Source organism: Dipodomys merriami, unplaced genomic scaffold, assembly GCF_024711535.1.
Source record: "Dipodomys merriami isolate MVZ:Mamm:240054 unplaced genomic scaffold, mDipMer1.0.p SCAF_7, whole genome shotgun sequence".
Taxonomy (NCBI): Eukaryota; Metazoa; Chordata; class Mammalia; order Rodentia; family Heteromyidae; genus Dipodomys; species Dipodomys merriami.
The window spans coordinates 52,185,761-52,208,652 of NW_027206290.1; the positions used below are offsets into that span (position 1 = coordinate 52,185,761).

Here is a 22,892-nt window from a genome sequence, read left to right on the forward strand (position 1 = left end):
TCCCTGTCTCCTTTAGCCAGATAAGAACACAGCTGCAGCCTTGCTGCACTGATCCCCTTAAATCTCGGGGTGCCTTTACTGTACCAGGCTAATAGCGGCTCTCTTTCATTTTACAAGGGGACAGCAAGGAAGAGAATGGGAGAATCAAGGGGGAGGGGTCAGAGGACTCTCACATTGCTTACACCAGATTCCGGCTTTTATTTCTCTCTCTTCTTTCTTCAGTCCAAGCTCTGATCAGATGCAATTTGTGTGAGCTCTTAGATTGAAGGAGTCAGTGATTTATACCAGTTTCTAAGTCAAAGTATTTGGGAAGTAGAAGGGAAAGGTTTTTATTTAAATCATCAGACTCAGCTGCCACCCAAAGGGGCAAGTTTAGAAGAGTCCATTTAAAAACAGTTCAATCATTTTGGACCTCGCCTTCCTGCATCTATTTTGTCCAGAATCATAATGAATAGAGAAAGGTTGCTGAAGTCAGGGTAGAGATAAGAATGAACTAGAGATGAGCCATAAAATTTACCTTTGTATGTGCCATAAATCACATATATATTCAGAGTAAGTGGGATCAAAATAATCAATGTGAACTTTCACATTTTTAAATCATAGCTTATTTTAATACCAGGAGAAAAAGCAGGCAAGATAATACGATAAACAAAAGCATGAATTACAGTTTATATAAAGTGGATTTTCATGTGAAAATTGAACATAGATTTCTACGGTTAGACTGTGTTCTGAGTCATCCGGGTTTTGTCACTGGTGTTGGTTTGGGGAGAGCCAGGCTGTAGCACTTTATGATGTTATGAGAAGAGTGATTTAACCTAAATGATTTTGTAAAGTGAAATAGCAAGAATTTAACACCACGGAAAAATGAATGGTTTCCTATGATTACATTGAACAAAATTTACAGACCAAAAGCCCATGGAGTGAGGCCTGTTGGGGGGGAATGAAAGTTTCAAAGCTGTCCCTGTGTTCCTACACGTTTTTCTCACTGACAAATTGGTATGGGGCTTGGGGGCAGGGGGGGGTACGGGGGGGGGGGGAGAGAAACCACCCTTGCTTCCGTATATTTTTCCTGCTGGGTGGTCAGAAGGAAAGGCCAGGAAGCCAAAGGCCTCCCATTGAGAGGCTGCTCTGCGAAGAGCCGACCTCACGTGCCGCTGCTGCGCAGGGCACCTGTTCGTCTCTGCTCAGTACGGGGGTGAGTTCTGTACAGGCAGGCGAGGGGCCACGTGTGTTTCCCCTCCACCGCTACCCGGAAAGAGCCCCTGCAGGGAAGCTGCCACCCACCACTTGTTCCCAGCACATTTAAGACGGCCTCTAGGATGTCCAGGGAGTCATTGCCCAGTCGAATTGTGAATTGATTTGCATGCCAGTGAGTATTGCATTTGATTTCAAGGGTGTGCATGTATAGGTGTGTGTGTGTGTGTGTGTGTGTGTGTGTGTGTGTGTGTGTGTGTTCCAGCCTGTGGGGAGGGCAGGGAGAGAATATTTGAAAATGTTTGATGACACCTTGGAAAGCAGAAATAAAAGGCCCTATGAAATTTATTGTCTTTTGGCTATGATTTTATATACACACATCAGTGGATGCTAAGCTTTTATTTTATTTTGCTTCCTACAAGGACTATAATAAAACTCTGGAGTACAAGTTTGTTCTGCTTTTGTTTTGCAAACACACATTTAAAATTTTTTGTAGAGTAGGTCAGTTCATATCACATCACCAACACATGCCACCCCCATGAGATGCTTCAACTAAATGTGGTCTATCTTCATAAGAACCAAGGCCCAAGTAGAAATTACAGGAAGCCTGGATGAATGTATTCATTTTCATTCTTGAATTCTCCATGTTAAAAAAAGGGCAAGGAGGGGGCTAGTAAATTTTTTTCTAGAATGGTATTTTAAGATTAACCTAAAAATCATGACACATCATTGTAAATAATTCAAAGTAACAGGTATAGGGAGTGGGTGGGAGGCTTCCTGTAAAAGACTTTCCTTCTCTAAAACTTAGTGGATTTCCTTAAGAGGGAAAAGTCTTTTATTTTCAATTTCTACAAACAATATCCATGCAACTAGTATCCACACAAAGCTGCACGTGTTAGGATGCCTAAGAGGGAGGAGCCGAGCTATAGGGGAGGGCAGATGGACAAATAATGAATCAAGTTTAAAAGACTGGTCAAATGCAAGTGATAACTGATCTTATATGTAAGGGGCTTGGACATCACACCAGCTGCCACGGGGTTTGATTAATGAGGCATTAAGGAGATCGAGTGACACTTACAGCTAGTTACTTATGGTGCTAATTTCAAAACACTTTGCAATAGACAAAGAGACTCTACTCATAATGCAAAGTAATTTGTGATGTGTTCCTGGTGAATGCATTTAGCGAAGCAAATATAGTTATGCAGAATTTAAATTAAGGTTGACACTAATGTAAACAGAGCCCAAGAACCACTGTCCAATAATTTGATGAGGACACAGGTTTTAATCAAGCCTCTTCCACTAAAATAGCAATTTAAATCCCCATCGTTTAAACTGGATAAAATGCTTAAGCCTTGAAGGTTGGGAGAATAAAAATAGAAATTTACTGAAAAAGAGAAAAGAAACACAATATCGCGGAGGGAAAAGGGTGATTGTATCTTGACCAAGCAGAAACATATGCATATCAAAGTAAATATCAAGTTGATTTCAAGGCCAGAAAGCATTTAACATGTATCTTTTGGGTGTTGTTAAATTAAGCTTGGACACATTCTAATAGTAAAAGAGCTCTGGAAAAATCCCACTTTGGCAGAAGTGTGGGGGAGGGGATTGTGGTTAGGGATCTTGGCCACCCATCCTGAGGGGGTTAGCTTTCTAGGGGTACCCACACCCACACATGGCTTTGTCTGGGGTTGCCAATTTATTTTGTTCACTGAGACTCATTGGGGGAGGAAGAGTGTCAGCCCTGCATTAACATTAATTAAAATGCCAACAGCCTGGGTTCCAGGGCCTGGGAAGTTTTTGTATATGAGAAACAAACCCAAACAAAATAACAATTTGTTCTGTCACTGCAGATAGTTTGGGAACATTCACTAGAGCTGCTGGACTTTACGGCTGGCCAAAGAGAGGAAAAAAAGGTATGAGAAGTTTTATGCTTTTTGAATTGGGACTTTGACTTCTGCACACATCACATTAATAATCTCTGTAGAAAGGCATTTCTACAATGAAGTTGTTTTCCATACCCATTTTAAGGAGAAGGCCAAAGGCAATTTTGGGGTGAAAGCATTTTGTAAGCAGTAACATCCATGATCTGCCGAGGTAAGGCAGAGAGAAAATAGGCAGCTTTACATACATTTAAGGCATAAATCTGGGGTCTGTGGGTGTGGTCAGGGAGGTTTAAATAGGAAGAAACAGTTCTCACTGGGGAAGGACCCCTGACCACTCTAGATGCCTGGTGGGAATGTGGGGTTGTCATTTTCTCTGTAAGTCAACCCCAGTGGGATACTGCTGATAAGAAGGCTTTTCTCTCTAGGACTCTTTATATATGATGCCTTAGGGATTACATCAGTGCTGCTTCTGGGAGAGCCCACTTCAGTTATATTACCTTTGGGGAGTTCATACTTCAAGCTCCCTTCCTGCAAATCTATCAACAAGGAGAAGAGACTGTCAATAACTAACATTTATTCCTTCCAAGTTAGGGAAAATAAGCTGAATTGCATCTATGTTCAGCTCAGCTGTAAGGACAATACTGAAAATAAGGGTCTGCATGGCTCTTTCTGCTAATAAAAAAAAAAAAAACAAAGGAAAAGGAAAAAAAAAGGATGGTTCTTTGACATTGGAACGTCAGACTTGGCAATTGGAGGTGAGAAGACGTCTGTCACTTTTGGGGGCCTGTCGGGAGATGCCTTGGGAAAGACGCTGTTCAGGCTGGCTTGTCCTGCCTCCTGCTAGATCAGCAGCAAAAAGGAGGTTGGAGGTGCAGATGACAGCTGAGGTGGAGGGTGGGAATTTAGGCTGCACTTGGACTGTCAAAGATCTCCCTGGAGGTTGCTTTTTTTTTTTTTTTTTTTTTCTTTTGTCCCAGTATTGGGATTTGTACTCGTTTGGCTTTTTCACTCAAGGCTGATATGTGCTCTATCACTTGAGCCACACCTCTACTTCGGGCTGTTTTTGCTAGTTAATTGAAGATAATCATAGCTGAGATTTTTGTCTGCCAGGCTGGCTTCTAAATGGGATCTCAGCCTCCTGAGTAGCTAAGATTACAGGTGTGAGCCATTGGCTCTCAGCTGAGAATATATGTGTGCATATATATAATATTATATAAATATATATATCCCCTCCCCTCTCCCCCGTCCAGTTCTGGGGCTTGAACTCTGGGCCTGGATACTGTCCTTGAGCTTCTTTTGTTCAAGGCTAGTACTCTACCACTTGAACCGAGGCGCCACTTCCAGCTTCTTCTGAGTAGTTTATTGGAGATAAGAGTCTCCTGCTCTGGCTGACTTCAAACTGCAATCCTCAGATTTTAGCCTCCCAAGGAGCTAGGATTACAGGCATGAGCCACTGGTGCCCACCTGAGAATATATTTTCAAGCAAGAAAAATAATTTTTTGGGTGGTGACTTTATAGGTATCCTAACTTCGGGGATATTGGAGGTAACTCCAGTATCATCTCTTCAATTCCAAAGCATCTAAACTTGGCACAGAATGCTGACTTTTGCACTTGGGCAGTGCTGCCTACCTGGCTCAAGTATACAGTGAAGAATAGATATACACACATATATACATGTATATGAATACATATGAATACATATACGTATAGGCCCTTTATATGTGTGGCCAGGATACTACTCAGAACAGTCTTAACCCTAAGGAATGGGGACCATGCTTCCTCTTTCCCAAATCCTTTGGGGACATTTCCAGCAATCATTCCACTGTACTGCACCTAGTGGGCTGAAGCCCTTGCTGCCCTGAATAACCTTCCCAGTAATGTTTCCCTGACTTTTCTTTTCCTTGTTCTCTATCTTATCATTGTTCTCTGGTACTCATTCTGCTTCCTGAGGTCAGCTGCTCAAAAAGCCACTCACCTACCTTCATGGGGAGAGTTGTCTTCCTTCTAACTCCCTTACATTTAGATGCTGTTCAGTTCAGATCATATTAGAGGAGCAGTACAAGGAGAGTTGCTTGGTTTTTCCCAGTCATCTACCCTTCAGACCACAGTTCTGAGGCCACAGGCCTCTGAGATCACATCACCAGCATAGGCAGCCATCTTGTCTTTCTTGATCTCAGGCAGAATTGACTTAAAGTGGCTACATTTCATCCTCATTGTCTTAAATAAGATTTTGATTTCTCCTGCCTGCCTCTTCCTTCCCATTCCCTTTCCTCCTCTTATCCCTCCCCTTCTCTTATCCTCTCCTTCTCTTACCCTTCCACTCCATGATTCATGTGGCAAAATAGTTCCCCAGACATTGTAAACTAAAGTTGGCTTCTCACAATGTTCTGGAAATGAATGAAATTGGTGATGTGTTTTGGATTTATTTCCTGTTATAGAACGTTGGGACAAAACAGAGTGTCGGCAAAGCCAATGGGGAGCCAACAGTTGGCTCTTGGAATTGACCAATGGGACTCACATTCTTTTGGCTGCCCTGTGAAAGAAATCCAACCTGTTTCTCCTGCCCTACCTCTTGATTCAGAATAGCAGAGCAAGTCCTAACTTCAACAAGGTTGCTATGGATTTTATGACTATCTTAAGAATTTGTCTCAAGTGGGGCTCAAGGATCATCAAAAGCAGGTGCTGGGATCCCAATGTGCACCTGCAGCTTTCGGCCCAACACACTTCACTCTCTTTTTTTTCCCTTGTGGCCTCTGGTCTCTGCATTGGGAACATTGCCCTTTGGGGCGTAAAGCTGATTTTCTTATAAACACCAAGAACTTTTGCCAGATAGCTAGACATGGCCACTGAGTTCCTCCTTAAACAGGCAGAGCTGGCTAAATTCTTATCACCTTTAAAACAATCACTCACAGGAAATATTGACACTCTCCATGGTAGATCACAAGATTCTCTTGACAGAGTTGGGGCCTGAAAACAGCAGCCGGATCACTGTAAGGGTCCCAGGTTGTCCAGGAGTGGCTCTGACCAGGCCAGCTTCCTGCCTACTTGTTACAGCTGAGCACCAGCTCTGTGTGCCCAAGTAGGCTGGCCTTTGTCAATTATCAGCTTTTATGGGTAGTTGGGAATCTTGGGAGGCACCTGTGAGTGGTAAGACATTTGCCCTGCTCAGAAATGGGGAGGAGCAGCTTGCAGGATGATTTTGTTTTGATTAGTAATGACCACTGAGGGATAGGTTTAATAGCAGGACTCATGTAGGTGGGGTGTTTCTGTAAGGAAGTATTAAAAAGGAATGCTGAAATTTATACCATTAGTTGTAATTTTTTACTTCTTCTAAGCAGCATTTTTGGGACAAGCTCAGAAATGGGTTGGTCTCTTAGATCTTTATTTTGAGGTCTTATTGTCTCTCCTTGGACTTCTTCCTTCTAGGACACAGATGGAGGGGAAGAGTTGGGAAGCTTCCAGGCCACCAGGCTCTGCCATGTACTAAATCACTATGTGTGTTATTCTAACAGAGTTCTTTGTAATGTACAGGGATATTGGCTATGTCCCTGTGTTCTTTCCCAAGCATATTTATTTTGTACAACATGATGTGTTCGGTTATTTTTTTCATAAGCAGATGATCATTTATTCCTTTAAAAAAGCTATTTGACATTGGAATTGGTGTTCATGCCTGTAATCCTAGCTACTCAGGGCTAAGATCTGAGGATAGCAGTTAAAGGGAACCCAGGCAGAAAAGTCGGTGAGACTCCTATCTCCAATTAACCAGCAAAAGGCCAGAAGTGAAGGTATTACTCAAGTGGCAGAGCAGTAGAGCAAAAAAGCCCAGGTCCTGAATTCAAGCCTCAGGACCTGCACATGTGCCCGCGTGCACACACAGAGGACATGCGTGGTTCTGGGCTTTCCTCATCCTTAGTGTTTTCCAAGTTCAAGTCTCTATACCCAACTCCCCACTTCCCCAGCACAAATCAAATATACTCTGAAACTTAAGTTTGCAACAAACTGTGTTTAAAATGCTAAACTTGGAAAAAAAAAAAACGCTGTACTACTGTCTGGCATGGATGGTTCATATCTGTAATCCTAGCTACTTAGAAGGCTGAGATATGAGTATTGTGGTTCAGAACCAGCCCAGGCAGGAAAGGCCATGAGACTCTTATCTCCAACTAACTACTAAAAAGCCAGAAATGGATCTGTAGCTCAAAGTGGTAGAGCACTAGCTTTGAGCCCCAAAGCTCAGGGACAGTGCCCAGGCCCTGGGTCCAAGACCTAGTATCTGCATACCCCTGTGAAAAAAATTACACTACTTTAACATTTGTTAGCTTGAGCATTTACTCTGTAACAGCATTAGTTATAAACTAAGAGTACAGGGGTGAAAATGGCATTATTCTGCAAAGAGTTCCTGACATACTATAAGGACAGACAAACCCACAGGAAGTGATTTCTCCCTGTGTTCGCCATGACCAATCAGTGGATGAAACAATATGTCTGGAAACATAGTCTATTAGCTTTCAAGGACTGCTGTCATTAAGGGTCACAAACTGGACCACAAGAAAGAACAGATATTTGTTGTTGCCAAATACTAGAGTTTAAAATTAAGATGTTGGTGGGAAACCATGAGAGGGAACCTGTTTTGACCTCTCTCCCAGCTTCTGATGGCTCATTGACAATCTTTGGTTAATAGCTGTGTTCCCCCAGTCTCCTGTTTCTTGTGATTTCTTCCATGTCTGTATCTTCACAGCATATGCTGTCTATGCATTCTGCCTCTGTGCCCACAGTTCTCTTGGTCACAAGGACACTAATCATACTGTGATAGCCTACGTTTGTGGATTCTTTTTACCCGGATTGTGTCTACACATCTGATTTCCAATTCACATAGGGAAGTACCAGCACTTAGGACTTCAACATGACTTTGTGAGGGGATAATTCAACCCATAACACAAAGAAAAATTCAAAAAGTCATTTCCAGTACTATATCAGGCTGTGGTGACTTTGAACATTTCCTTAACACTTTTGGATCTACTTAAAAATAAAACCCCGCAGAATTAGAGGATGTCATCACTTCCCTTGTAATACCGTTGGGACAATTGACTTAGCTAAAAAGATGACAGATACCCTTTGCATCATGCCTGAACTTTCTAGTTCAAGCCCCAGTATTGGCATCCTCCTCCTTCCCCCACCCAAAGAGATACAAGTGTGATGAAAGCATTGGGAAAATGCTCGTGAGGTCTGGCCACAGATACCCAAGGACAACTCCAAATCATGACAAAGAAGGAAGAGGGGCACCTTGGGTCTTTGCTGTGTTCATTGAGAATAGTCTTGGCCAAGAACTGTTTTGGGAACCTTGAGCCTGCAGAGGGGGACCTAATTTTGCCTCTATTTACCTTAACTCCCATAGCACTCGTGACTGGATATTTTACTCCTATTTTTCTTCTCATCTGCTTCCGGTCTCTAGGCTGAGAATAAGGATGGTCTCTGTTTAAGTCACTGTTGTAAACAATGCCTGGCGCATAGTCACACAATACATACTTGTTGAGGAAATGAAAGTTCTGTGAGATTTTAGTTTATTTTTGCCCATTGGTGGGTAGCAGGGAGATCACACCACATCTGGGAGATGGTGCTTTGCCTTTCCTCTCCTCTCCTCTCCTCTCCTTTTCTTTCCTTTCTTTTCCTGTGTGTGTGTGTGTGTGTGTGTGTGTGTGTGTGTGTGTGTGTGTGTGTGTGTGTGTGTGTGTGTGTGTGTGTGTGTGTGTGTGTGTGTGTGTGTGTGTGTGTGTGTGTTTGTAGGAATTGAACTCAGGGCCTGAGTGTTATCCCTGAGCTTTTTACTCAAGGCTAGTGGTTTACCCCTTGAGTCACAGCTCCACTTCAAGCTTTTTGGTGGTTCATTGGAGAGAAGACTCTGACTTTCCTTCCCTGACTGACTTCAAAGGATAATCCTCAGAGCTCTACCTCCAGAGTAGGAGTAGAGGCATACGTTATCAATGCTCGTAAGGAGTTTTCTAGTCACTTTCCCATTCAGTCCTCCCAGGAACCCAAGAGCCAGCCCTTGCTTTTCTACTTGAACTCAGAAGAAAGGCCAATTTTGTAGAGCTTTGATCCTCATCCAAGGCCTCAGGCTACCACAGAAAAGACTCAATTCCAACCTAAGTCAGCTTGACCCCAGAGGCCATATTAATTCCCCCAGTCTCAGGAGCACCCCTCCCACCCCCATACTTACTGCTTAGGTCCAGTGAGTGAAGTCTGAAGGTCAAGATCAAAGTCATGACCAAGACCAGGTGAGCCCAGGGACTGCATTCAGAGTCTTCCAGCTTAATAAGCTCCCTAGGATTCCCTAAGGTTGAGGATAAGGGGTGGTGGTGGTGGTGGGCAGGATGCTCTATTTAACAAACTGTCAGGATTAATAATGAGTTTTAATAAAGACAAACTGCTGCTGTTTTACAGATTTTTAACTTATCAAAATGACATTGTTAATGGGTTGACCTAACAGCTTCAGCAAAACTATCAAGAGACTTTTCACATGCTCTTAGGAGTATAAAAGTTTTTTATTATCCCCATAAATCCTGGTTGTCACTTACAGAAGGTGCCAGAACAATGAGCAATATGCACTGTAGAGTCAGGGACGAGTGGTTTAATTCGTGGGGAGTCATGGTTTTGAAGAATAACTGTGGAATTTCTAGGCATAGTAGAAGAGAAGGACTTTTGAGGCAGAAGGAAACATGGCCAGCTCCTACTCTTGAGTTCCTACTGTTGGTACCAATGGCACTCTCTTATCTGCCATGCCTGCATGGTCAAGGCTGACGTCTAGCACAGAGCAGTTACTTCATAAGTACTGACGAACTTCCGGCAGAAGGCAACATGGACCCAGGAAGACTGGCTAGGAGAAGCTTTTTCTTTTTCTTTTTTCTCTCCTTTTCTTTCTTTGGCTTTTGGTGGTTAATTGGAGGTATGAGTCCACAGACTCTCTTGCTCTGGTTGGCATGACCTAACGGCTGTGCCCTCTTTCCTCCCCCCTCTCTTCCCCCCTCTCCTCCCCCTCCCTCTCCTCTTCCTCCTCCTCTTTCTCCTCCTCCTCCTCTTCCTCCTCCTCCTCCTCCTCCTCCTCCTCCTCCTCCTCCTCCTCTTCCTACTCCTCCTCCTCCTCCTCCTCCTCCTCCTCCTCCTCCTCCTCCTCCTCCTCCTTCTTCTTCTTTTACTCTCGGCTCTCACACTGTCAACCTGTTGTACACCATTTTTGCTGGCTCTATTTTCACCCCACAAGTCAAATTTTTACTAACAGAAGTAGAACAATGGCCCCATACATCATGTTCCCACTTGGTGTCTGCTCAGTCCATTGATCTTACCCACTGTGGTAAACTCAATGCTTCTGACAGTTACCCTATCTCTTTCCATGCTTCAAACATCTATAATTTCCCTATACTGTGTGTGCTGTGTATGGATGTCTCATATTGCTTTTCCAGACTTGTCGCAATACCATCATGTCACTTCTTCTGCTTTACAACTTACTCCCCATCTCTAAATTCTATGCACCAAAAAACCCAAAATAGTTTCGGCCTGCAAAGCTTGCTCTTTCCTCACCTCTAGAGCTTTTCTTCATACGATTTCCAGCACATGGGAGAGCTCTCTGTCTCTCTCAAGTGTTCCTGATCTGCCCTCACGAAGGCTTACCTTGAGCATGGCAGCCTCCACATACAGCCCTACCCAGCTCTTTGTATCTGGCTTCTGATGTCTGACATATTCAACTCAGAATTTTGTCCTTGGTCCTCAGGTTCCTAAACCCAGAGTATAGAGTAGGTGTTGTAAGATATTTGTACAATCATCCACAGATTATTTTATCACTCATCAGTTAACTTTGGGTTAAATGTAGGGGATATTTTTGGGGGGGGGTTACAGGAGGAAATAAAGGAAGCATGAGGAATCATTTTGAAAATCCAAAGTAGTGTGCACATTTAGGGTAATAAAGGAAATAATGATTATGATGGTGATGGTGATAGTGATGGTGATGGTGATGATGATTGGGATGATGATAATAAAGATAATGATGGTGATGATCATAATGATAATTATGATGATAGTGATAGTGATGTGATGATGGTGATGATTATGATGGTGATGGTGATAAATGTACTGGATGTTTGTATTTCCACCTATGAATGCATTCTCCACTTTTATCACTCTACTTTGTCCCTTGGGGGGGATTTGATACTCATGTATTGTGTCATTCAGGTTCCCAATCTCTTTGATTTCCTATTGGGTTTAACCAATAAGAAACTATCAGTGGAAAGCCAGAGAGGAGATCCCTGAGAAGAGACAGAGTTGTGCATTTATTTCCCCAGCTCTTTATTTGCTGGGTCTCACTTGGTAGTTGATAGACCACAGTTTCTTTCAGCAGATCCCTTTCCTATAAGTTAAGAGTCCTTGACAAATTCAAGCAACCACTTCTCACCTTGCCTAGTTGGTCTACATCTTGTTTAGAATGGTAGCATCTCCCTTCAGTTCCCAGTCTTATAGTATATCATTAATGAACTCCCCACATCTTGCTCTAATACTTTTCAAGCTCTGTGTAATTTCTCCTTTGTCTTACAGATGCCATGACTGTAATAGTGATAGCAATGGTAATAACTTTTCTCCTAGCAGAGAATCTGGGAGTCCTAGTGAGCAATTTATGCAGGAATTCATGCAGCCTACAGAACTGGCAGAGACTAGCAGCATAACCATTCTATGTACCGGTGCTTAAACCCTCTATGGCTTAAGACCTAGTGGCTTAAAGCAATATTAATAATTTTTTACCCCTTTGCAAATCAGGAATTGAACAGGACAGACCAGGATGGCTATGCTACCCCAACTAACAAAAGTAGAACAATGGCCCCATGTTTAGTGGCTCCTCTGAAAGGCTTGCAGGCCAATTGATATGGCTACTGGCTATGTCTGAAGGGTGAGTATTTAAAGACAGAGCAGTAAAGAGCCAGGTTGAAGCTATTATGACCTTTTAAACTCAGCCTTGGAAGACATATGGATCCCCTTTACTATGCCACCACCAGGCTTTAGCCTTCACTTCTTGATGAAGGGCTGTAAATGTCACATTGTATCCTGTGGGCTAATACAATAGAGGCCACCGTGGGACACATGTGGGACTTGTGAATCTTTATATTCCAACACCTCTTTCTTCCTTAACAGTGACACTGTGTTGTATCCATGCTGAGGACAATAACCTCAATATCAAGGATGCTGAATCTGAACCATCACTTGGAGGATACCCACCCATCTGAGTGTAATAATTCAACTTTCAATGTGTCACTCTTCTGAGATTTTGTTGTAAGAGTGGAAATTATAATTCAAGTGTTGGTGGCTTATGCCTGTAATCCTAGCTACTCCAGAGGCTGTGATGTCAAGATTGCTGTTTGAAGCCAGCCCAGGCAAGAAAGTCTATAAGACCCTTATTTCCAACTAACCAGCAAAAAGCCAGGAGTGGAGCCATGGCTCAAATAGTAGAGTGCCAGCGTTGGGCAAAAAAGCTATGGGAAGGCATGGAGCCCTAAGTACAGTTACCCCTGTCCTCCACAAAAAGAGTAGGTATTATTCATTTCTTTTGATTGTCTGAGTCATTGCCTCCCGCATCTCTGATGGCAACCAATGACCCAGGTTAAGTTCCTCTCTCTCCTTTCATTCTATGCACTATGAGAAAGAGAAGAAATAATGGAGCTCCCTGAACCACCACCAACTGACAGATCTAAAACTGGATGCAGAAGAGACTTGGCTCAGCCAAACAGTGGAAAAGCACGCGCTTAGCATGAATGAAAGGGAGTATGTTCTCAGTGCTGGTTGGAAGGATCCTGGGGAAAATGGAGATTGTTGTGTTGGAAATGATTGACAGGTGTGTGTCTTCAGGGGCCTTCCCCTATCATGGAAGATGCTATCTGAAGCAAGAAGTCTGCTTGATGTCTGCCCCAATAAGAAGCCTGGAAAAACCATCTGTCAAGTGATATTTAGAGCTGACATTTTCATAAGGATCCGGTCTATAGAGGGTTTTTGCAGGGCCTGGAAAAAAATCATGTTTTTTTTTTCTGCTGCTCCCCATATTCTGTAATTAAACAAAGCTTATTGTGTTAAATATACACTTACAATGACATGCTTGCAAGATTGTATTTCCAAAAGATTTTCATCTTGAAATAATTTCATTGATCACAGTTAAATTGTATTATTTTGAATAAATAACATTTCGTGTTTGCAGTACTTTGAAGTAAGTATCCATGAAGACATCATGGGTCTTCAGTCCTAACTACTTTTGAATATATATTTTTAAAAAACAAAACACAAAAAAACCCGCCAAACATACTTTTACAGAACCATAGCCCAGTTGTCAACTTCAGTAAATTTGTCACTGACAATGTTTCTTTCTAATCCAACACCAGTATTCTGATTATAGTGTTTATTTGACTCAGTGGCAAATTGTTTAGCCTGTACCTTCCCCCATCAGTACCTGTTGTCAGGTCTCTATGGTCTCCTTAGATCTAAAATCTGGAATTCTTTTTTTTGGGGGGGGGGGTCTGGTTGTGGGGCCTGAACTCTGGGTGCTATCCCTCAGCTCTTCAGCTCAAGGCTAGTGCTCTACTGCTTGAGCCACAGTGCCACTTTCGGCTTTTTTTTCTGCTTATGTGGTGCTGAGGAATCGAACCCAGGGCCTCATGCATGCAAGGCAAGCGCTCTACCACTGAGCCACCTTCCCAGGCCTAAAATCTGGAATTCTTATGCCCCACACTTCACCTTTGTATTTTATGATGATCATTTTGATGAACAGAGTATATTAAAACAGTGCATTGCTTACATTCCTGCTTTCTATTTTCTCACTTCAACTCCTGGTTAAAGTCTCTGCCTAAGGCAAGTTATAAGGTTAACAAGTAGAAGAGTTGGAAATGTTAACTCTACCTGTATAATCACTACCTTCTTTTCCCACTGTTACTACCACCATTGGTAGTACCTATAAAAGGATACACTTTACATACCGGTGCTAGTGGCTCATGCCTGAAATCCTAGCTAGTCAGGAGGCTAGGAGATTTGAGAATCCTGGTACAAAGACAAATCTTTGAGACTCTAACTTCCAATTAACCAGCTAATATATTGGCATACACACACACACACACACACATATATATGTACACACATACACATATATATGCACACACACACACACACATATGGGTTGGGGTTTTGGATTTTTTCCTTTTCTTTGAGATAGAGTCTTACTACATAGCCTGGGCTGGCCTCAAACTTGAGATCCTCTGCCTGAGCCTTCCACATTCTGGAAAAACAGTATGTACCAGCACATCTACCTTCTTGTGCTATACCTTACTCATTTATTGTTTTGAGACAGAGTCTTCCTACATAGTCCAAGCTAATCCTCCTGTCTCCACCTCTGGAATCTTATAACTACAGACATGTACTACCACACCCAGCTTTTGTGATAGTTTAAAAGAAGAATAGTGACAAAACAGAGAAGTATTAGAATGGTCTCCTTGGACTTGGCCTAGGTGGAGAACAAGATGAGAACATGAGTTCATTTCTGATAAGAAATAAAGACACTTCATTCCATGAGAAAGCAGCCTCATGTTACACAATTTGATGTCAGCCAAACTAGTTTGAAATTACAATCTTGTATCACCAGCCAGGGACCAAGTGCATTGCTTAACGTCTCTGATTTTTGTTTCTACCTCTGTGAAAGGTAGATAAGAAAAATCCTAAGCCAGGTGCAAGTGGTTTATGCCTGCAATACTAGCTACTCAGGAGGCTGAGATATGAGGATCATGGTTCAAAGCCAGCCCAGACATGCAAGTGCAAGAGACATTTATCTCTAATTAACCACCAAAAAGCCAGAAATGGAGCTGTGGCTGACATGGTAGAGCACAAGCCTTGAACAAAAAAGCTAAGGAACAGCATAGGCTCTGAGTAAATCCCAGTACAGACACCAAACCAAACCAAACAAAATACAAACACACACACACACACAAAACACACACAAAACACACACAAAACACACACACAACACACACACACACACACACACACACACACACACCCCTCTCTAGGGCTGCAGGTGTGGCTCAGTGATAAAAATGCCTGCCCAGCAAGCATGAGACCCTGAGTTCAATTCCTAGTACCTACAAAATGGAAAAAACATTCCTATTCATATTGTAGACAACTAAAATAAGATACTTCAATCCAGGTGTAGTGGCTCAAACTTATTATCACAGTTACTTGGTAGGATCATGTGAATTCATTAGTTGGAGACCAGTCTGGGCAATATGGCAAGATTCTATCTGAAGAAAAAGAACGATAGTCCATGTCAAATATTTATCTAAAGTGCCTAGTGTTTAGGTAAACGTGCTGGATATTTTTTTGTGATTTATTTATCCACTGAAGTTTTATTCCTCAAGTGTCTACCACATTATCAGGTTTATAAAATAACTAAAGTGATATAACCATTTCTCACAATGCTTAGCCAGTACAATTGGAAGTTGAACCAATGTCCAAAGAAACCAAATAAGTAAAGACTGAAGGCAGGGCTTAGCTGTTTACATAGTTTTCTTGTATATGATTATATATTATATATGTGGTGAGATATATGCATATCTGTGATGATTAGCTTTTGTTTATCTTACTAAGATAATAAATATTAAATTCAGAATGCGTTCAATAAATGATAGGCTTAAAGTGAAAGAAATATAGTGAACACAAGACTCATAAGGTACCTGTGTCAGAAGCCAAAGATCAAGCACAGCTTTCCAGAGGGCTGACCCTTGAACTAAGACCTGAAGGAATCATCCAACCAAGAAGGATGGGGGAGAGAAGGAAGTGGTCTAGACTAAGCAATCAGCCAGTATACCAGGGTGTAGTAGTGAAGAGCTTGGGTTTGAAGACAGTTAGATTGGTTGTGTCCCTATGAGCCAGTGATAATTTCTCAATCACAGAGAGTTGTAATGAAGAAAAGAGATGTTTGTATCCAGTGCTTGCCATTTGTGTAGTTATTCAGAGAACTCATGTAACCTAGTTAGTCTAAAGAAGAGGGTGAGACCTGAGAGGGAATGCTGATAAATGGGCTGGGGTTAGATAAGAAGGAATGTGGAGATTATCTCCAAGCTGATGATTAACAGGGAAGGGTCTTCAGCAAGATGCACAAGATTTTAGAAAAAACATTTGAGCACCAGGCAGGTCAATAAATGTCAAGAAATCTGATGGGAAGCAGGAAGATCAGCACAGAGACAGCACAGGCAAGAAACAGTACAATCAGGGAAGAGTACAAGGCAAACGCAAGATCATATAAGCTGGCTTGGTGACTAGAGGCCGGGAGAGGTGGAGGGTCAGGTGACTTCCAGGTGTCTGAGTGACTTGAGTGAGATGGGAGAAGATTGGGTGGAGTGTCTTTATAGAAAATATGGGGCTGGGAAGGTGGCTCAGTGGTAGAGCGCTTGCCTTGCATGCCTGAGGCCCTGGGTTCGATTCCTCAGCACCACATAAGCAAAAAGAAAAAAGCCAGAAGTGGCACTGTGGCTCAAGTGGTAGAGTGCTGGCCTTGAGCTGAAGATCTGAGGGACAGCGCCCAGGCCCAGAGTTCAGGCCCCACGACCAGACCTCTCCCCCCCCCAAAAAAAAATAGAACGTGTCCACATTCATCTTGAGGTGCTTGGAGATCATCAAAGTAGAGAGGCCACAAGGCCCTAATAATTAGGTTTAGAACCCAAAGGAGGGGTCTAAGCAAGAACGAAAGATGCCAATATAGCTTGGCCTGGCATGTGTCCACAAAATAGAACCCAGCATCTACAGTGTGAATAAAACCACTTGAGAAAACCATTAAGGAAGCAATATGGAGCTGGGTGCTGGTGGTTCACACCTGTAATATAAGCTACTCAGAAGCTGAGACCTGAGGATTATGGTTCAAAGCCAACCCAGGCAGGAAAGTCTGTGAGAATTTTATTTCCAATTCATCACCAAAAAGCCAGAAGTGGAGCTGTAGCTCAAGTGGTAAACCCTTGGACAAAAAAAACTGAGGAACAGACTCAGCCCTGAGTTCAAGCCCCAGAACTGGTACACACACACACACACACACACACACACACACACACACACACACACACAAAGCAAAGCCATGCCTGACATGAAGTGAGAACTTAGTGATGTTTATTGCCATAATTTTTTTTTTTTTAGCAGAACAAGATCAGAGAGCTGAGGGAAAAGCCAATAAACAACCCCAGATGACAGAGAAAGGGCTGAGAAAGCACAGCCATGGTAGTCACCAAAAAGTTTTCCAAAAAGGAGCAAGACACAAAGACGCTGGAGAGGCCTGAGAAGGGTCCACTGGGCGAGGCAACTGAGGAGCACTAGCATTCGTGGGGGCAGGTGAGGCTGGGGGCAGAGGCTAGACGGGGATGGAGAGGTGAAGAAGTAATTTTCTAAATGTTTAGCTTAGAAGAGAAAGAAGACTGTATCTATATTAAGAAATACTGCGTTGGGTGCCCATGCTTTATGCCTGTAATCCCACGTATGAGGCTGAGATCTGAGGATCAGGATTCAAAGCCAGCCCAGGCAGCAAAGTCCATGAGCTTCTCATCTCCAGTTAACCAGCAACAAGCAAGTCAGAGAGATACATCTTAAGCAGTAGAGGGCCAGCCTTGAGGGGAATTCTAGCACCCAGGCCCTGAGTTTAAGCCCTCTCTCTCTCTCTCCCTCTCTCTCTCTCTCTCTCTCTCTCTCTCTCTCTCTCTCTCTCTCTCACACACACACACACACACACACACACGCATGCACACATATACACGCATGCACACATATACAGACACACATTTAAAGTTATCATATAGAATGGAATATGTTGTCTCATATACTACATACAGGTGATTTTGGTCACCACCTACCTTTTAGTTGAGCAAAGTGAAGCCTAACATGGTTGGGAAACTTGCTCAATGTCACATACCTGATAAGAATGGAATCTGCTATGACATTAACTGGGGTTTAAACTCTAAATCCAGTAGGTGGAAGAAAAAAGAAGCAGACACTAAAAATGTTTTAGCAGTCACAGACAACTGATACTAGACTAAGGCACATAGCAATGTGAGGAAGATTTGTCATGGGCCTGTTGGAGCATAGCCTGGTCCAATGGAGAGAAGCATATCACTCTCTACTGTGATATGAGGCATAGCACTCTGTACTGTGTACAGATGTTTAAGTACTTGCATTCTATACTGAACTACAAGTTTCTTGAAATTTTACCTTTTGTAAAATTTTGTTTTATTTGGTGTTGGCCCTGGGGATTGAACTCAGGGCCTGGGCACTGTCTTAGAGCTTCTTGGCTCAAGACTTGCACCAACATCTCCACTTCTGGCAGTGGCAGCTTTTCTTCCTCCTCCTCCTCCTCCTCCTCCTCCTCCTCCTTCTTCTCCTCCTCCTCCTCCTCCTCCTCCTCCCCTCCCCTCCCCCTCCCCCTCCCCTTTCTCCCCCTCCCTCTCCTCCCCCTCCCCCTCCTCCTCCTCCTCCTCCTTGCAGTTTATTGGAAATAAGAGTCTCATGGAGGGGGCTGGGAAGGTGGTTCAGTGGTAGAGCGCTTGCCTTGCATACATGAGGCCCTGGGTTCGATTCCCCAGCACCACATAAGCAAAAAGAAAAAAAAGTCGGAAGTGGTGCTGTGGCTCAAGTAGTAGAGCGCTAGCCTTGAGCTGAAGAGCTGAGGGACAGTGCCCAGGCCCAGAGCTCAGGCTTCACGACCCGACCAGACCTTCCCCCCCCCCAAAAAAAAAGAGTCTCATGGACTTACCTGCCTGGGCTGGCTTCAAACCATGATCCTTAGGTCTTAGCCTTTGGAAGAGCTAGGACCCATGGGTGCCTGGCTTTTACCTGTTTTTAAAACCTTTGGCTTACTATAATTTAGCCTGGAATGGAGTAGGCATGACACCCAGCTACTTTACAAGAGATTTGCATACTGAGGTTAGACCAAAAGTGTCTATGCTAAGACTTTTCTGGTCCAGGTCTTTCGGACTGAATTCTCAGTTATAATTATGAACTTTCTAATGGAGAATCAGCTCTGAGCACTGGGAGCCCCAGGAAGGGAATCCATCCCAGTCAAATGAGGGGGAGGGAGGAAGCAGGGCTGGGAGTCAAGGGCAGGAGTCTAACTCTGGGATAACAGAACCAACTGTGAGAAGCTGGGGTGGGGGAAGTAGAGCCCCAGCACACAAAGGGTTGACCAGAAGCATCTACATTTCAAAGTAGGTCCCAGAAAGGAACAAAGACACAGTACAACAGGGTTGACACTGAGCCAGTAGAGAGGTCTTAGGTTTTGCTCTATGGGCTAAGCTGGCCAGTAGCCTGGACTCCAAGGGGCTGAGCCATGTTAGCAATTGCTCCCTGCCCCCCAATGATCTTAACGTGAGTGCTAGTTCTGGTAGCCTGGGGATACTGGGAAATAAGCTAAAACGGGGGTGGGGGAGCCTTGTGAAGCCAGAATCCTTATTTAGTGACTGAATAAAGCAAGACAAAAGTGCCTTTGAGAATTATTGCAGAAATGCTCTGGAAACAAAGAGTCAAAAACAAGCCATGTTGTCTACTTTATGTGACTCAGTGCTCAAAACAATATTTATTGAGGATCTTGACTTTATAAATGATACTGAAGCCCAGAGAGACTGACCATTTAGATTAGGATCGCACAGCTGGGAATAGGAAAATTTAGAGGTAAACTCAGACTCCTGGGATTACAGAGAATGGAACTTCTGAAGCCATACAACATTTTATAATGGTACTTTGGTTTTCAGAGATATTGACCTCAGAGGAGACCTTGATTTACAATCAGGGCAGCCTTTCCAGGGATGAAGAAGCCATAAGGAAGAAAAGGAAGAGCTGCATGTTGCATTGTAGTCCTTGATTCTAGATGCCAACTGGATAACTTTTCTTACTTTCAGAAACTGAAACAAAATTCGGTATCACTGAGGGTATTGATTTCAAGATGGTGGGATGGTGGTGATGATGGTGGTGGCACCTATGAGTGTATGCAATTTCTGGATAATTCTTCCCAAAGGGAGTCATTCTGTGATGCTTCTAGGAGAGGATCTCAGTGGATTCCAAGTCCCCAGGGAGCAGGGGCCATTCTGGGTACTGTTTCAAATCAGACCTGGAAAATGCTCAGGTTCCTGGAGAATGCTTTGTTCTTCACACCCTGCCCCCTCCCGCTTTGTTCCAAGTGGAGCTAATTAGACTCAGTGGTTAATTAACAGGTTAAGGAGAACAATGACTGTTGGCTTCCTGACTCTGATCTCTCTGCTTATAGGGCTTGTAGAGTGGGTCTGGGATTTTCAGCCTGATCCCAGAAATTCCTTCAGTTGTAGATTGTGCAGGATTGTATTTCTTGTTAACTTCACCCAGTGCTAAGGCCATCCTTCCTTTTCAGAATTGGATGAGAGCACTGTCACAGGAAGTCCATAGGCTGTCTCTGTGTCCCCCTGACCTGCATAATCTATTTGTGAGAAAGCTGAATGTGTTTGGCTTTACAATTATTATTAATTATTATTTTATTATATTATTATTTATTATTATTATTTGCTGGGGAAGGGGGTCTGGGAGATCAATCTCTTTCTGCTAGGGTGGAAAGAACAAGTAGATCATTTGATTTCAGGCTTTCTTCATAAGCTGGGGTAGTAGAACCCCTGGCTTGGCCAAGATTGGAAACATGTACCCATTTTGTCAGGTTTCCAAGCTTTGTCTTATGCTTACACAAATCTGGAACCAAGATCATAGAGAAGGCTCTCAGACTCTTTTCTTTTTTTCTTTTCATTTCTTTTTCTTCTTTCTTTCTTTTTTCTTTCTCTCTCTCTCTCATCCTCCCTCTCCCTCTTTCTTTCTCTTTCCTCTTTCTTTCTTTCTTTCTTTTCTTCCTTCCTTCCTTTCTTTCTTTCTCTCTCCCTTCCTTCCTCCCTCCCTTCCTTCCTCCCTTTCTTCCTTCCTTCCTTCCTTCTTCCTTCCTTCCTTTCTTTCTTTCTTTCTTTCTTTCTTTCTTTCTTTCTTTCTTTCTTTCTTTCTTTCTTTCTTTCTTTCTTTCTTTCTTTCTTTCTTTCTTTCTTTCTTTCTTTCCTTCTATGAGTAGAGAAACCAAGAAATACATTTGAGCTCTGAGAATCGACCAGGAACCTAAGACCCTAAGATTTTGAGCAGGAATCTGGCTAGCTTTGGCCAGTTGATATGCACAGATATCCAGGGATGACACATAGACTTCATAGCAAAACCATACAGGCAGGAATCCATTTGCTGCCTTCTTACTTGCCATCCTCCTCCACCCCAAATCTCTGGTGCTTGTCTGTTGCTCAGCTCCATTAATGTACATTGATCAACTAATGCATTCTCTCTACTTAAAAAAATTAAAAACTGATAGGGTTAAAATGGATCTATGGGGTCACTCACTGGCTATAGGATGTGCCTCAAGTTTCTCATCAATAAATTGCCAATAAATGGCCCTCTCCAGGCCAACCTTGACTGTGATTCTCTCCATCCCATTTCCACAGTCCTCATCCTTTTAAGATCATGTCCCACTGGACCCTTTTCTCCCTGAGAACCCTTCCTTCTCATGCCTACTCAAACTCATCCAGCCCATCCACCAACTGTTCCTTCCACCAGTCTCTTCCCCCACTCCTGAAAATAATACCCTGTTGGCTTTGTTTGGTCTCTTGGAATGGATTCCCCATTTTCTGCAGAGTCAAGTCCATGTGCTCCAACATAGCACCAGAGAAGCCTTTATACTACTACCTTCACCATCTCTTCTCCACCTCCTCCAGCTTCACCTTCTAGGTTGTCGCATTAATTCCCAGGGGCTCTGAAATTTCCTTGTGTCTACCTTCTTCCTTCCTTTACCATAGGCTATTTTTATGCACATGTACTTTTTTTTCTTGGCGATGATGAGGATAAAACTCAGGACTTCACACATCCTAGGCAAGCCCTCTACTATTGAGTTATATCACATGCTTAATTTGTCCATCCATATACTTATTTCATTGTATATTAGATCAAGGGGTGATGAGACATTCAGTCTCATAGACTGATTCTGAAGAAAAATTTCAGTATGTACCAAAAAATAAAAAATATTTATTCTAACCTTTTTCTCTGTAAGTCTGCCTCAGAGTAGTCAGACTTGAGACATAATTAAATAGATGAAACAGGTTTTAGACCTAAAAGGATGTTTGTCTGTTGTTTCTAATGAAGAATATTCTCAGAAATAGGACAATAATCAAGTTCATTATTTAATATTTATGGGGAAGAATATATTAAAATAATGACTATAAAACAAAAGGAAACAAATTATCAAATGTTTTATTAGTGAAATGGTTCAATATATGTCTAAGAAAGAAGAAAAACATTCCCAGATATCACTGTGATTGCTTTGACACTGAAATTTCTTCTATTCCATAAACAACTGCAAGCTGGGTGCTGGTAGTTCACACTTGTAATCCTAGCTACTCGGGAAGCTGAGATCTGAGGATCATGCTTTAAAGCCTGGCCAGGAAAGTCTAAGGCTCTTACCTCCAATTAACCACCAACCCAAAAGCTGGAAATGGTGTAGCTCAAGTAGTAGAGCACTAACCTTGAGCAAAAAGAAAAGAAAAGGAGAACAAAAAAGCCCAGTCCCTAAGTTCAAGACCCTTCTGGTGCAAGCCTATACTCCCAGCATTAAGGAGGCTGAGGTAGGAAGATCTTGAGCTCAAGGCCAGCCAAGGCTATATAGCAAGATTGTTTCGAAGCAAAACAAAAACGCAAACATGATAAAATATTGATAAAATAAATAAAAAAGGATAA

General features: G+C 42.8%; 1 protein-coding gene across 3 annotated transcripts in view; it reads left to right on the plus strand.

Annotated features, from left to right (window-relative positions):
• The window catches only part of Foxa2 (forkhead box A2), a 38,526-nt gene extending 25,225 nt beyond the window's left edge, over positions 1 to 13,301 (plus strand). For 2 of the 3 annotated variants that reach the window (XR_011368710.1, XR_011368708.1), the window contains exons 2-3: positions 3,045 to 3,107; positions 12,249 to 13,301. The gene's annotated coding sequence lies outside the window, so the exon portion shown is untranslated. Of the gene's footprint in view, positions 1 to 3,044; positions 3,108 to 3,664; positions 3,833 to 12,248 lie in introns of all 3 variants that reach the window. The other variant, XR_011368709.1, reaches the window with a different exon arrangement.
• The last annotated feature ends 9,591 nt before the right edge of the window (positions 13,302 to 22,892 follow it).